At 36.3% G+C, this 17,722-nt stretch overlaps 1 protein-coding gene across 3 annotated transcripts in view; it reads left to right on the top strand.

Moving 5' to 3' along the window:
* LOC137253437 (limbic system-associated membrane protein) overlaps positions 1–17,722 on the top strand; it is a 795,865-nt gene that overhangs the window by 509,132 nt on the left and 269,011 nt on the right. The window lies entirely within an intron of this gene.

Genomic DNA, 17,722 nt, shown 5'->3' with positions numbered 1-17,722 from the left:
GTTGGAAGTTATGTAGACATCTATCAGCCTCTCAAAGGTTTTTAGCAAGAAAGATGTTAAGCTAATGTGTCTATAGTTTTTGGGATACACGTGACCGACCTTCCCCGCCTTTGGTAGGAAAGCTCTGCGAGCAGCTCTTCAAGAGTGCGGTACACGATTCGGTCTTATGCACCCATCGAATATTATTTTAAGCCTTTCAATGACCGCTCTACTTGAAAATTGTAGCTGGGCCCGGCGATTTAAACTTACAAAACGTCTTCACTGCCCATCCGATCTTGGTATCGGTCACCAAGCCCGGCACTACCCGCTCCGTGATTGAAGTGCGAGTGCTGTCTGCTGGTTCTCTTTCCTTATTAGTCCCTGGACTATGTTCCTTTGCTAGGACTTTTTTCAACCGTGTTGTTTCGCTGGAGCACTATATATCCGTACAGAAATGTTTCCATGAGATTCTCTTCGCCCTGGAAATTTCACGCTTGTAGATCCTCAGTAGATCCCAGTAATCGCCTCGACGCGCTTCGCTTGCCGCGGTCTTTGCTAGCTTAAACATTTCTTTTACCTGTCTTCTTAGAAGACTCAGCTCATTGCTCCACCATGGCGGCTTTGCTTTTCCTCTCAAACTTCTTAGAAGGCAAGCTTTGTTATACGCAGTCATAAGCGTCCTTGTTAGGAATTCATTAGACTACTCTAGTTCCACCACGTTGGCAATCTCTTCGAGTTGTCCCAGTTTTGTTTCTACCTGTTTCTGGAATTTAGTCCAGTTCGTTGACCTAGGGTTTCTAAAGGTTCCTCCCTTCTCTACCTTCTTTAGGGGGATGCTGAAGCTGATGTACGCATGGTCGGAGAAAAATGGTCTATCAAGTACCATCAAATCATACCTTCATATATCACGTACGGAGCTCAATGCAATATCCAGAACTTTGCTGGATGTTGGACCAATGTATGTAGAGATATTCCCCCTTTTGGCTATCTGCAAATTGATTTGCAGGATGTAGCAAAATAGAGATTCGCCTCTCTGGCCGTATCTGCTCCTCCCCACGCATTGTGGTGCGCATTTGCCTCCGCGCCTATGACCAACCGCCCTTTGCATCTTTCGTCCTGTACTAGCCTCTTGCACTCCATCGGTGGAACCTCCGCAGCATGCCTGTTTATTCTTTTGCTCATCGGCCACCACTACGAGATCCTCAGTAATGTAATTAGGCAGCATATTTCCTTACCATTACTAACCGCCAAATCCGCGTGCGCTAAGTTCAGAAACCTTTCCTCCCGATGAGAGCCACGGCTCCTGGATCAGCGCCACGTCAAACGAACCCTCCTCAAGGGTTAGGAGGAGTTCCTTCGAAGCCACTTTACTGTGTTGGAGGTTTATCTGTAGGACTCCCAGCACAACTGGGCTGTTTGTCCTCCTCCAGCACCTTCGTGGTGGCGTCGTCGTCCTCCCTTGCCCTTTTGGTATAGAATATTCGAGGCCCCCTTCAGCCTCTCGTGACTGTTGTGCCGGGTGTTCCTCTATGCGACTCACAGTACCATTTGGCTGTTGTTCCTCTTCTAGAACTTTCGTGGTGACTTCGACTACCTCCACCTGTCTTTTTTCTTTTAGGCTTTTGAGGTCCTTTTCGACTTCGCCCACTTCTAGCGTGTTAGGATTTTTATCCTCGTGACTTCTTTTCCTGAGTCGCATGTAAATTGTTCCTTTACAAAATGACATTTTCCAAGCTGCGTGTACAATATATCCTGCACCTGCTTGTTTATTTGGAAGATATAGAACTGTCCTTCCTCCGTAGGCCGAGATACAATAAGTACCTTCCAATCTTGTGTCGGATTGTTCGGATTCTGATTCTGCAGAAGTCGCAGTGTATCCTCCAACATCATCACGGATTTATCCACCACCTCAAACCGCGCCGCTTTATTCACCACCAAAACCGGTGAAAGTCAAATGACGTCTAAAAAAATTTAAAAATTCGCAAGGCCGTCATATTTTGCTATTTTATTTTGATTTTGTTTTCATTACAAAAATATTTACATAAACAAACAATACATTTTTATTTTATTATATTAAATATTTTTACGTTAAGGTCATCATTTTTTATGACAACCCCCAATTCTTAATTGTTGGAGTGTATTGATTTTGGTGGGAAAGCCATCCCTAGCTTCAGGGGTTTTCATTGATGATTGGAAAAGCCCCTATTTTTAAAAGTGGAAATAAAAATGATATTTTAAATTATAGGCCTATATCCAAGTTGTCGTCTGTTGCCAAGCTATTTGAATGCATTGTAAAAGAGAAACTTTATTTTCATGTGAAACATATAATTTGCGCAAATCAGCATGGATTTGTGGCAGCACGATCGACAGTTACCAATCTTTCAGTCTTTACTGAGGATTGGCATTCGTGCTTTCGTAATGGTCTTCAGCTTGATACGATTTATACTGATTTTTCTAAGGCGTTTGACAAAATTTCTCACGTAATCCTCATTGAGAAACTTGCATTCCTGGGTTTTCATTCCAGTATCCTCAAATGGATAAAATCTTATTTATATAATAGGAGTTGCATGGTTGCTATAGATGGGGCATTCTCGGATCCATTCATTGCTACATCTGGTTTGCCTCAAAGTAGCATATTAGGTCCTTTATTATTCATTTTGTTTATTAATGAGGTTTCTTTTTGTTTCAACTCGTCTAGATTTCTCTTATATGCCGATGATCTTAAAATATATTCTGAAATAAGAGACTCGCGTGATTCATCGGCGCTTCAAAGTGAACTTAATAAATTCTTAGATTATTGGGCTTTGAACAGGCTTTATATAAATATTAACAAGTGTTTCAAAGTAACTTACTCTAAAATGGTCAAGCCTTTGGATACTTGCTATTGGTTGGCGGACTCGAGCCTTTCTGAGGTTAATGAAATTAAAGATCTTGGCGTGTATTTTGATAGCAAACTAAATTTTACTACTCATTTAAACTACATAATTACAAATTCTTTTGGAACACTTGCCTTTGTGAAGCGCCACTCTTCTAATTTTTCAGACCCATATACCTATAAGCTTTTGTACTCGGCTTTTGTCCGTTCTAAAATGGAATACGCAGCTGTCATTTGGAGACCATACCATTCAGTCCACATAAATCGTCTGGAGAAAGTCCAAAAGTGCTTTGTTCGTTTTGCTTTACGCTCTCTTAGCTTTACTGAACCGATTCCGTCGTACGTTGCTCGTTGTCGATTAATTAGTTTGGTATCGTTATCCGATAGGAGAACGCTATTATCGGTTAAATTTATTATGGATCTTGTTTCTGGCAGGATAGATTATCCTTCCTTACTTCATCTAGTTAACTTTAATGTGCCCTGCAGAAATTTACGGAATTTTGTTGTTTTTCGTGTTGGACTTAACAGAACAATCTATGGTGCTAACGCTCCCTTGAATAGAATTATGTCTGATAGTTGTATTCTCAAATTTTCTGGATTTAGATTTTACGTATACCAAATCGGTTATACAGTTCAAACTAAAAACCTATTTTTTAAGTAATACTTAATTTACATTAGTTGTACTATATTCTTAAGTGTCTGCTGATAATAGATATACAAGTAAATAAATAAATAAATAAATAACTCTGCCACCCTTATCCTGAAATACAGGAAACATTGCCCGCGTTGCTGAATTACAACAATGGAGGGATCTTCATTCCCCGGCGAGTTAAAAAGCTGTGAGGAGGAACTTAGTTTTGAACAGCAGCTCATGGCTCCGCGAATGCAGATTGGAATCACAAAAAGAAAACAATGCTGTAAAATTGCATTTATATCCCTTGTATCTTAAAATTTTTTACATGACAGAACTTGGCACTGATTTAATGTATATACGGACATATTGTTCACGATGTGGAACTTGCATATCGAGCCCTTCCCGCAATTTAAGTGTAACCAACAAAAATACAGATATTAGTTTTTTGTTGAAAACCGATAGTTTTGCATGATTTGAATCATCTCACAAATTTTTAAAATAGAGAATAGTACCGTCATCAAGCTAAATCAAAAAAAATTTTAGTGTAAGTGAATTTTGAGGTTTGTTTACTTTTTTTGTGACCACAAATTGCCACGTACCTCAAAAGTGCTTCTCTGTGGTATCTTACGAGTAATGTTTATTTTCACTTTTATCGTGTATATTTATATTGTTCGCAAAAGCACTTGTTGCAATTATACTGTATATGCATGATTTAAGCAACCATTTTGCAAAAAGAAAAACATACGACTGAAAACGAAAATATATATTTTAGTTTGATACAAATGTGCTTAAGAGGGTACAAGAAGAAACCAAAACTTCCTAAAAGACTTCAGGGTAAAAAACGAAAGCTGTATGAAGTTAAACCAAATCCCTGCGTAGGTAAAAAGCGTGGAAACAAGTGTTGTGAAAAGCATAGCGAGCAAGATCGGTTGGTGCTAAATGAACACTTTTGGGGCTTGGGCAACAAGATACGACAAAGAGATTGGCTTCTATCGTGCATGACCCGGAAATGCGTTCAAAGGAGAACATCAGATAGCCTTAAAAAACAGTGGAGCTATGCATATTTCGTTACCTATAACGAAAAGCGTTTTAAAGTTTGTCAGCAGTTTTTACTGAAAACACTTAATATTTCCCAAAACACGTTAATATGTGTTAGAAAAAACACAACTCTTCAAATACCTCTTGCGTGACCAAAAAAAGACCTCCTCCCCATAATAAGTCTGACGAAATAAATGTGGCTCTTTTGAAATCATTCAATGAACACCTAACAGCAGTTCCTTCCCACAATAGTGGAACAAAAGTACTAAGTTATATCTTCCACAGTACTTTCGAAACGTGCCAACTTTGTATAGGTTTCACACGCAGCACTTGATAAATACAAATCAGGAGTAAGCTAAGTTATCCCTAAGAGTTTTTCGTACCATTTTCAAAAATACCATATAGGCTTCCATTTGCCAAAAAAAGGACAAATGTATTATTTGTGAAAAGTATAAGAATTCGGACAGAGAAGCAAAAAACCTTTTACAAAAAACTGAAAAACATAAAATGCACATACGGGACAGAGATAAATCAAAAGAAATTTTCTTAGAGGACCAAAGAAAAAGCAAAGAGAAGGGGACGTATATCTGCGCCAGCTTCGACCTTCAGAAAGTATTGAATAAACCACACGGAAAAAGCGTAAACTTTTTCTATTAAGAAAATATGCGTTTTATAATGAAAGCGTTTACGAAAACGGCACAAGAAACGGTTATTGCTTTTCATGGGGTGAATCGGATGGAAAACGTGGATGTAACGAAATTTCCAGAGCAATTTTCCAATACTTAAATATCGTGGATGAAAGGGGAACTCATTATGATATAAGCCTATATGGTGATAGTTGTGTTGGGCAGAACAGGAACGGAGCTATGCAAGCAATGATAATATATTTCTTAGAGAAGGCTGCTAACATAAAACACATTAAATTAACTTACCTGTTACCTGGGCATACCATGATGCCCGTGGACTCCATATATAGCACTATTGAGTCTTTTATTCGCGATAGAAATGTTTGGGCTCCAAGTGAATGGTATACAATTATTTCGAACGCAAGAACTATACCAGAAAATTATACATGCATTTCAATTCATAATTCGGATTTTAAAGATTGGAAAACCTTTTCTCAAGCTTTGCTTCCAGCTTCAGTTAAAATATCTTTACGTCTTTGCGTTGCGCTATCTTCGAAAAAAAATCTACATTGGTTAAACTACACTATGGTTATTTTGACGATAGCGGAAAAAAGGTATATGATCTCAGTACCATTGTGCGGTCAAGACGAAATTCTCTCATACTTAGTAAGGGTACTGTTACCTTGTATGATCACTTCTTACACATTTCATCTTCAAAATATAACGACATAAAAGCTCTTTGCGAAAGGAATATCATACCAAAACAAGTTCACTATGAATATATTAGCTTATCCCATACCTGAAATATAATAGATATATTGCCTAAGATAGACGAAGATGACTGAATTACTTTGTTTACAACAATACTGTTTAATATATTGTGTTCAAATTTGGAATTGTATAAGTTTCCTTTAATTTCAAATGTATGTATGTACTAAAAAATTACAATAAATACGCCTTTAATGTGCCCCTATGTAATCTGAAAAATAAAATTGAATAACTTAAAATTTAAGGTAACCAACAAAATAGTGTTTGGAAAGTGAGTCAACATGACAGAACAAAACGTAAGTACAGATAACAGGACCTTCCGTACCGTGTGGTCAAAAACCGAAGTCTTAATTGTAGGCTCAAGAAATATTTTATACACATATCAAATTTCATAATAGTAGCTATTTTTTGTCAGAATATAATTACAAAAAACCTTCTACTATAAAATTTACTTTTTGTTGGTTACACTTAAATTGCGGGAAGGGCTCGATATAACACAAAAACTGCCACTTCGATGGCACAACGTTAATATTGTGGAACCCCAACAACTTTTGATTGTGACGTTCGAATACAGTCTCTGCTCAATACAAATACATCCGAAATTGCCTGCAATGCACAAAGATGCATCAAAATCCTCAAATGGCTTCAACGGAGAAAGTTTCTGGGCTGCCAAATTTCCCACTTAGAACTAACACGGAATATCTTCTTAAGACGTCTGAGCACCGAGGCATCCGAAAGGCCATTGATTGATGTAGTTGCGCTCCAAGGCAGCTAAGAAGACATCTGTATGAGCCCTATTACGAGATCTGCTGTAGTATGATCCAGAGCAACACGAACGCAGAGTCTGTGATTTCCTTCAAACTCAGGCTCCCGCCTTTGCAGACATCACCGAAAACAGAATTGAGGTGGACTGGTCAGTGTAACTTAACCCCCAACAAAATAAGTGTCGTTGCACTTATTTGATTGCAAGTTATTTGGCACATTGCTTGCGAAATGAGGTAGAGCTATGACATTTACGCAAACAATAGAATGTAGTAATAAGAAATATTTCGTTGATCCACTATTTCCAATAAGTATGTTGAGTAGACATAAAAAATATGATAAATAGCTATAAGAACATTATTGTAATTATTGTATTGATATATGTACTTGATTCAATAAAGACGCGTTTTTTGAATGCCAAAAATATATTTTTTTGAAGCCACAACCATCGCTTGGCTTGTTTGACGCAGTCTACGGGAATCAATTCCGAAGAATAGATTGAACCAAGAAACGGTATCCTTAACATGCCAACCTAACAAAAACGCACTGCGGCAGTTTTCTGTCAAAAATATCCCATGCACATATAAATTTATGAGAGCAACCGAAATTGAATTTATTGTGTAAAAAGCTAACTCGATTTCCAATTTTTGATCTGCGTAACATTTCGGTTTGACATTTGCATACATGTTTTACATTGTCGCAACACATGCCTACTTCGGTTAGGGAAAAAAAAACCGTTTAAGTGCCTGCTTTGAAAAACCGCAGTGCGTTTTTATTAGGTTGCCCTGTAAGGACCGTAGTGAAAATTAAATCAAAATGGTGCCGCGAATCAAACACTTTTTTCGATAGGCTTAGGCAAATAACCTACGAATTCAAATCGACAAATGCAACTTTTTTGCCACAACCACAGAATATTTAGGACACATCTTGACTACAGAAAGAGTCAAGCCGAATCCGACTAAAGTGGAGGCAATTCAAAAACTCAATCTGCCGCAAACAGCAAAGCAGAGAAATCTTTCTTAGGAGCAACTGGATACTACCGTAAATTCATAAGAAATTACGCTAAAATACCTCAAGCTATGACCAAGTATCTGAAAAACGACACAATAATAAATGTCCACGATACACAATACATAGACGCTCTTTATGTATTAAAGAGATTACTTACGTCTCCACCGGTACTGAAGTATCCGGATTTCAAAAAAACCTTTGAAATTGTTACAGATGCAAGCGACTACGCTATAGGAGCTACACTAATGCAAGCAGGTAACCCTATATGCTACGCAAGCAGAACTTTGAACGAGCACGAAAAGTACTCAACCACGGAAAAGGAAATTTTTTCCATTGTATGGGCAGTTAACTACTTTAGACCATACGTTTATGGTAGAAAATTCAATTTATTGACAGACCATCAACCACTAAAATGGCTGCAAACGAAATATAGAGGAAAGCACATCAACCCAAGATTACAAATATGGATACTGGAATTGGGCGAATACGACATTAATATCGGTTACATTAAGGGCAAGGAAAATAACCTAGCTGACTTTCTAAGTAGAATACAGTGAAACAGGTGATATCTACCTAACAAATGCAGACGTTCAAGTAGAAAACAAAGTTGATAATATGAGTACTTAACTATACACTCTCAGGAAGAGGAGCTCAGCGATCACTTCCAAGTTCTTGATACAGTAGTTAACGGTTTTCACACCCAAATAACATTAACCGAACACAAGTATAAGGAGATAGAAATTCTCGGCAACAAAAGGAATATATTTATTAGCCTAGAAGATATAAACAGCGGTTTCGTGTCCGATATTTTGCGAAGATTCCTCAAATCCGGAAAAGTGGGAATATTTTCCGAACTTCCTGATAATGAGTATGATATTGTCCAACAGAAATTGATAGAATTATTTGGTAAAAGAATAAAGTTCTTCAAATGCTCGCACCATGCTAAGGAAACGTGGAACGAAGACGAGTCTTTTCGATATATCAAAAACTATCACTTGACCCAAAGTGGCCATTCAGGTATAAGTGAAAACTATGAAGGATTAAAAAAGTTCATATACTATAAAAATTTAAAACAACTTATTCAAAAATTCATAAACAACTGCCATGTATGCTTTCACACTAAATACGATAGGTAACCTATAAAACCGAAATTTCATTTGACAGAAACTCCAAAAGATATTAACCATGATGTAATAAAGGCAGGTGTTCTATGTAGTGACAGCTCTTTACATTACAGCAGAGTTTATAGAAATGATATCTATTTGCACAAAGAACACCTACTTCCAATTCGACGGGTAATTCTATGCTCAAAAGCATGGTTGTCCTATGGGCTCACCCATAGAAATAGTAGAAATCCTAATGGTTAAAGTGTTACAACGGGCCATTAAAAAAGTAAATGAACAACTAGGTTTTAACATAACCATTATAAAAATATACGTAGACGATTTATACTTGGTAATAACAGAAGACATCCTCCCGTCGGTATTTGGAATTTTCAACGATATAGAAAATGGAATCGAGTTCACATATGAACAGGAACATAATAATATACTACCGTTCCTGGATATGATCATCTATAGGAACACTGAAGACGGAAGATTTAATACTGATTGGTATCGCAAGCCAGTATCTTCAGGCCGTATATTAAATTATATGTCTATCCACCCACTATCACACAAAATCAACATCGCCAAAGGGTTAATAAGCAGTATATATAACCTCAGTGATTCAAATTATCACTGCAAAAACAGAAAGATAATTGTGTAAATTCTAAAAGCTAATGATTACCCAAAGAAATTAATATACAGGCTACTAAATAGATATCAAGCCCCAAACAACAACACTAATACGTCAAATATCCAAATCAATAACAACAATCAACAACAACAGACAAACAAAAAACCCCTTCGATATCATATTACCCAAACATAACACAGAAGATAACTCAAAAATTCAAGAGCCTACAAGAATAGAAACATCGTTGGGAAACTATACAAAACAATGAAAGACAGCATCCCAACAAAAAAAACAAAAGAACATTGTATACAAAATTGACTGCATTGACTGCCAGCGTAAAAGATGCTATATAGGCAACTATATAAGCGACGGTGTCAACATAGCAAAGATGTTGAGAATAAGCGCATAGAAAAAAGCGCTCTTGCTTACCATGCCATTATTTTTGGGCACAAATTTGATATTGATAATGCCAAAGTAATAACAAGAGAAACAAACTGGCAAAAGAGAATGCTTCTGGAAGAAATACATATAAATGCAGACAAACAATGTGTAAACAAAAGAAGCATAGAAGGAAGAAATATTAGCGACATCTATGCGTGTATACTCAAATGAGACTGCACTAATCCATCAAGCATGAATTCGCCGATGATCAACAAATGTCAAATATGTATACATATTTACTTACATACAAAGTTTGAGATATATATTGTTTGTTTTGATTTGTCTATTGAAAATAGTAATTTTAAATTATAAAATAATTTCCGTATTCTTAATTAAGTGAGAGAGTGACTATGTTTTATTCAAAAACACGTATATACAAAGCAAAACTTGAGGAAAAAGAACGCAGATATTTATAAGTAAGAAATGTTGGTCAATTGAATGTCTATATATATATATATATATATATATATATATATATATATATATATATATATATATATATATATATATATGTAATCTTAATAAGTCTTTATAGAACTTCGAAGCTAAATTAAGTTATTTTAATTTCTTAATTTCTTTATAAATTGTGCTAGGCCCTGAAGAAGACCACAATAAACGGTCGAAACGTCGGCAATTAAATAATAAAGGCGTTTTTCTAATTATTTAGACTGAAAAGCCGAATATAGAAATTTATAATTAAAATCAAAACAGTAGGTAGTATCAACATCCAATCTCTCTTTCCGCTTAATACTTTCAACTTAGAATTCCCCGTACTGAGCTTATGACGGGTCTCATAAAACGACATTGAAATGAAACAAAGCCTGTGAAAATGCCACTCTTTTTGGTGCTGACCGCGGATATCTTTTTAAGGCATACGATTTGAGGTCATACACCTAAAATATCCGGACCATTATCGCGATTGGTACCACAACATGGTTGGTAAATGTTTTCACACCAACGCCATTCAATCGAGGAATGCAGATTTTATGTAAGATTTGTGGTAAGATACTTCACCGCCACGCATGGTCTGTATTTGGGGGGAAAAAGTCTAGTCCCGATTTTGATAAGATGATAAACCTTTCATAATTAATTTTTCAGTGCCTTCGTGCTGGTGGTGCCTGGTGCGGCATTTCCCTCTGCTGCTCTCTTCTTCTGAAAGGGTAGGATAGTGTACATTGATAACGTGGTTCATCGGGCGCATCCTGGCAAAAGCGTTAACCAATTCTGTGTGGATTTTGCCTGCTTATGCTCGTCTGGATCAAACGACTATGTTGGCAGGTGCCGGATCTCATCACAGTGCTATGGAGATGTTCCCTTAAGCTTCTTTCAGGCGGGGCTAGATCAAGCAGTTGTTTGCTAGGGTGTCCAGGTTTGTGACAACTAAGCAAAAACTGCCCGAATTTCGTTATGCTGTGACAGTTATGAGATGCTGTGCTCTGTACTTTGGCAGGTCTGCATCCTTTTCCAGTGTGTGTTTTTAGGACCAGGCTACCAAACGCGTAGCACACGATTGCTTTTTACTGGTTAGCAACGTTTCTTTCTCTCTTTTCCGAGTGCTGCCGGCAAGCGACTTGGGGATTTTGATGCGGTTGTGTACTTTAGATATAATTTCGGTGGCATGCGCCTTGAAGGTGAGAGTATTATTGAACGTTACCCCTAAGATCTTTGGGTGACTGACAGTCGGTAGCGTAACACCATCGACGTCTAAGTCCAATATTTGCGCCATCTTTTCGTTCAAAGCCGTAAGCAGAGTGGCCGTGGGTTTGGGCGGTGGTAGTACCAGGCCGCGCGAGGTGAAGAAACTTAACTGGGGAGAGAGCTGTTTATTCTAAAAACTAATTCGTCTGTTGGACTGTCACATCTTGTGCCAATATCGTGCAGGCATAGGAAATGATAGTAACTCCTTCTAGTGGGTTTGGGAGCATTGATATGAAGAAATTAAACAGAAGCGGGGATAAGACAACACCCTAAGGTTTCGTTCCTTAATTGAACCGCCGCTTGCTGACCATTCAGATAATTTGCGGTCCATCTTTTAAGACAAAGGGAAGGAGTGAAGATTCTATATCTTGGAGTGACGTGCCGTGGTTGATGGGGTTATTTCTAGTTCGGTCCGTTATTTATCTGGGTGTGTATGGCGTTTAGCGCGGCAGAAGTGCTATGCTTTTTGCGGAAGCCATGCTGATGGGAGGATAAGCGAAGACTCGCAGTGAAATGAGGGAGAAGGACGGGTTCCCCTGTCTTTGCAATTGGCTGAAGGAGTGATGTCGGTCGATGTGACTCACTTTTATTAGCTGGCTTCCCAGTCTTTAATAGTGGAATTATCATTGCGATTTGGACATAGCATTTAGCTTCTGTGAGGATATATTTGCAATATAAATTGAAACTTTTCATGTGGCTGTTGTAATATTATACACAGGAAAATATTTTGTGTGCAAAGGGATTTGCGCGGGTTTAGGTTTGGTCCAAAGCCATTGGTGGACCTAAGAGTGCAGAAAGGTGCTCAGCGCAAAAAAAATATGAATAACACCCCGCTTTCGGAGGGACCTGGGGTCATTTTTCGGTTTTTCGTTAATATGTTTTGAACTACTGAAAATTTTTGTTTTTCGATCTCGGATTAGCGATCCTGGGACCAAAACACGTATTTTGACACCATTCCCATTGGACGTGTATTAAGAGAGTCATGCTGTCGTATAGCATTACTCTTGCCATTTCCACTGTTTGGAATGGCAAAGGAATTCAACGAAAGATTGGTAGCCTACTCTCTCATTGCAAAGATGTTTTAGTATTGACATGGCTATAACGTTTGGGCCTATTATTTAACGCGCTTGGCCTTTTTGATGGCTTCTTCAATCTCTGCGGAGGTGATGGCAATGGGTGACACGTCACGTTTGTGTTTATGTGCCCGTCTGTTTGCACGACGTCTGGTCTCAAGCATTATCCACACCAACACCTGTAAATAAAGCTGTGAAAACATATTTAAAACAATATACATATATCGCTATTATTAAAATCTTACCATCATTTAACACCGAAAATTTGGCAAATTTCAATAATTTTGTTGAATAAACAATTATTTTTTTGAGAATTGTCACAAGTTTGAATGATTAAAAAGTCAAAAAAATAGAATTGGAGAAAAAAAGTGATGCCGTTGCATACTTCTCCAGAAAAATTGATTTGTATGGTTTTTAATAAAATTTATCTTCTGAATGAAAAAGTAGTTTAGCAAAGAGGCAAATTGAGTTTCAGAGTGGGAGTTCAAGATGGCGGATTTGAAAGAGAAGCTGCCAACCAACGTCAGTCACCTTGTATTTGCATCATGGATATGAACGCAATAGTATACTTAGACACAGCAACATACAACAATTACATTCATTCCACACTGAAAGAAAACCCGGCAGATGTAACATCAAGGAAAATTTATAAAAAGATAATTCATAACAGAATAGAGAAGGTTAAAGAAAGAGTCATCAACAAGATTAATACAAAAATGGAAATGTATGAAGATGAAAGAAGCACAAGACACGTAAAGAATTATAGAGCACTTAGACATAAGCACGAACCTAGTATAGGAAGCTACCAGTTGAAAACACCCATGCAAGCAATATTGAAAGACCTGGGAAATTTACAGGTACTATGGACCCTAATAATATTAATAACGGTAATAATAGGAACGACCGAAACGATAATAACTGAAGACATACAAAGCGAAGACGGATTCGCCGAAATAAAGATGGAAAATGTACAGGTAATCACAGATTTCGACATTATCCTTCACATAATCAGACCAAAGGAGATAGAAAATATTATTGACCCACTAGAAAATTTAGCTACATACTCTAAACTGACCGAAAAAGAACAATTTCTAACACACGTATTTACAGTACTAAGAAGCAAACTTTACACATTATTACCACATAAACAAAAAATAGGACTTTATTAGGTACAACAATGAAATGGCTGTATGGAACTATGGACGACGATGACAGAAAAAACTATAAAAGAGCATCTCAAAGCTATTGATACGAACAATCATGTGGCCATAGACTATCTAAATAATTATATTAAAATTAACTATAACTTTAATAAAATATTTCAGATTATCCAGAAAGCTATAGAGTCAGATAGAAGACAAATTTCTTCTAAATTAAATTCAGTTCACGTAGAAAATAGAGATATAAATAAGCAACTCCTTGCAATACATCAAGCACACATCAGCTGATGTCGCGAGCACGGGCAAATGCAACCCGGTGCGTGAGTGGCTTGGCCAAAAAACAGATACAGACAATTAATTAATTTTCACACCACCGAAATGGACGCAGTAAAACTTTGAACAAACTTATAAAATATATCGTACCTTGCGATTTTATTGAATATACCATCAAATAAATAGCACAAAAAGTATAAAACTGTTTTTATATGTGAGCCGTGGAAAGTGCATGGTAAATGACGTGTTATAAGTTAAATTACGCAACTATCCAAAAAACGAATAAAAAGCGTACCCAAAAGACCGTTAACAGACATAGATTTAATGAAATATTGCAAACATCTTAAACATTTCAGAAGATTTTTTATGCGAAATTCCTTACCGAATAAACCGAATGCTCAAGAATGTGGAATTCTTAATTTAGACGATGCTGATGGTCCTGGCACTCATTGGGTAGCACACTATAAAACCAAAAATTATAAAGAATATCTTATTAATTTTGGAAATTTGCAGCCACCGATTGAACTGATTAATTATCTGAAGCCACCAATACATTACAATTATGAGCAGAAACAAAAACACAACACAGTAATATGTGGGCAATTATGTTTAAAATATTTATTTAATAAAAATAAATTATATGAAATATAAAATATAAATTGTGTATTTTATTCTTAAATGTATTACAGTAAAGTACTATTAAATATAATAATTGAAAATTTTTTATTCTGTATGAAATTCAAATAATGGTGAATTAAATTTTTCACCAGGTTTAATCAGTTCTATATAAAATGTATTTTTATTTATTGTTTCAATAGTTGAATCTTCTAAGGAGTTCCGGAAGAAAAAGAGCATTATCATCCAGTTCTATTGTTAGCTTCTCCCCAAACCTTTTCCTCACTCTTATGGCTTTTACTAATTTTAATTTTTTATTAATTGGTACATCAATCGCTTTCAGTATTGGTTTATGAAATTTTTCCTTTGAAATTGATTTTAAGTCCTTAAGAGCTTGATTCATAATGTGAAATATGTCTATAATCAGCAGCGGTGTTAGAGATGTGCCGATGTATAAGTAGTATAGTGTATTACTGTTTATTAGAAGTGATCCTGATTAAACACGGTTGAAAATCCTTATAAAATGATTATCCGTGAAATATAGATGATTGCTGAGCAGCTTTAAACAATTTACTACATTTTTTTACCGAAAAGATGACCAATTTATATAAATTGAGACAAGTAGATCTTATCTTACTAAATGTATGTATATGGATGGATGTGTCTGTGTCGGTATATGTATATATATATATATATATATACCTTGGAACAAGTTTCCTATGTATAGATATATCCATCGGTATGTATTTTGTGGTTTGTTGATCGTTATATCGTACAGTTTCACATTACTAGTAGAGCGACATAATTTGTAATTCAGTATCAAACAGGTGGCACAAGAAGAAAATGTCTTTCCCGCAATATTTAGAAAACTTTTTATCAAAATATGGTGACTTAATTGATGATGATCATCGAATATTTTTTTATTCTATGATAACTGAATTGCGATCATGTCTATCAGAACCATTTATATATTCATTCAATGGATTACACAAGAAGGATTGTAATTTTGCTGATAATTCATATAAGGGAACAGAAGATATATGTAATTGTATTTTGCATTATTCCCGATATAAAACATTAAAAAAAAAAATTATAATTTATATGTTTTTATATTTAAGGAGATGGTTGTAATCAGTGTGAGAGCACGATCTATTAAAATACAAAGCAAAAACCAGCAAAACTCTGTGATAAAAAAACATCAACTCCACCACATATCCATATGATGATCTTAATATTAAATTTGATCGAAATCGGTATGCTCTATTATATGACATGTATTTGAAATTTCAACAAAGTTACTATAGTCGCAGTCCCCAACCACTTTTATCACCTGATCAATTTGTTCAACATGCTCCAATAATTGTTTTAGATGTTACATATCAGAATGAATCTATAAAAAAGGTTCCATCGATATTCGGATTGAGCTAAAATTTCACTAGGCCGTATCTGCCAACACCGCTGCTTATTGTATACTCAGCCATGATAAAATTTATGAATCTACTCAAATTACAAATGTTGTCAAAAAGATTATTTAGAAAAAGAGTAGTAATTTTATGAAACTACACACACAACTATATTACGCATTGCTAACCACGACAAAATATAAATAAAAAATTTTAAATTTTAAATAAAAATTGCTTTAAGTATTTGAAAAAGGTTTATTTGACAAAAAAGTAAGTATTTACATTGGAACAAGTTTCCCAAGGATGGATGTGGCCATCGGTATGTATTTTGTAGTTTGTTGATATTCCCATGTACAAACATATGGGTAAGTATGTACATACAAACTTATACCCTAATAAAAAGACAAACAAAATGTTCAATAAGGGAAAATCATGAGTTCAATATTAAAATAACCTTTAGTTAATTATGAAATTCTCACATGCATATATATATATGGACCAGCATTAGCTACACACACACACACAAACTAACAATCAAATAAAATGCCAAACAAAATGTTCAATCTGCCCCTGATCGAGTGCCCGACAGGCACGTTTTGCAGACGAAAAAAAGGGGGGAGCGGTACTACAAGTGCCCATCGACTCCTTTTTGTAGACGAGAAAAGAGGGGGTTGGGGTTGGGCGGTACTACAGGTATCCAACTGCTACTTTTTGTAGACGAGAAAAAAGGAGGGGGTGCGGGGATCGGGAGCAGTCGCTCGATTAGAAATCTATGGGACACTTTAAAAACGCTCGGGTGAAGTCTAGGACTGATTAGAAATATGAGGGGATATTTAAAAATTTTCGGCCCGTTAAAAATGTAGGGCCCCCCATTTAACGATTCTCTCCTGCTTGGCAACGTCCTTATTGTCCTCTAAAACTCTTTATTCAACAATTCCTCTTCTGACACCAATTGTATAGAATTTAGAGAAATTCTTGAATATTATGCCCTTTTGTTATTGTTCTAATCACTGAGCTTTCGAATAAATAACTAAAATTTTCAGATTATTTATTGGCAGTAGTACTTCACAATTAAGATTACTCGCGTACTTCACTTATGGCGTGTTAAAGTTTAACTTAGTGACTATTATCCAGCTTGAGCTGTTTTCATACTTTCAATTGTCTCGTTCGCCTATTTCTCGTAAGGTCTAGGCCTTTCACGAATATAAGTAAAATAAATGTAAGACTCGATAACCTCCAAAGCGATTTGAGGCCTTGGCCTTGCGTCGTGCTCCTTTTTAATTTTTCCAACAAAAGGGATTCAAGGGGTTGTGTAGCGCAACATATAGCTTCCCCAACCCAATTGTCAACCTCACCTTCGAGCGGCGAATCCCGTTTCACTAACAGACGAGGCTCTGTCGACCCCAAGCTCCTAAAGAAAGCGTCGGCCCCTAGTCTGCACATCCCGCTTAGCCTCGGCTGACAGTAAGATAGCAAGCGAGCTGTCAGAATTTATCAGCCTTGAAGGGACATTGCCCATTCAATGCAAAAGATTGCAAGATTAACGTAATTTTGTATTCTCCGATCGAATATGGAACACATTTTGCAGAAAAAGATTTTCAGGAAATTTGTAGCAACCGAAATATATTA

The sequence above is a fragment of the Eurosta solidaginis genome, chromosome 5 (genome assembly GCF_040869045.1).
Source record: "Eurosta solidaginis isolate ZX-2024a chromosome 5, ASM4086904v1, whole genome shotgun sequence".
NCBI classification, from domain to species: domain Eukaryota; kingdom Metazoa; phylum Arthropoda; class Insecta; order Diptera; family Tephritidae; genus Eurosta; species Eurosta solidaginis.
Note: the sequence above shows the minus strand (reverse complement) of the source record. Positions and strands in the feature narration are given on the sequence as shown.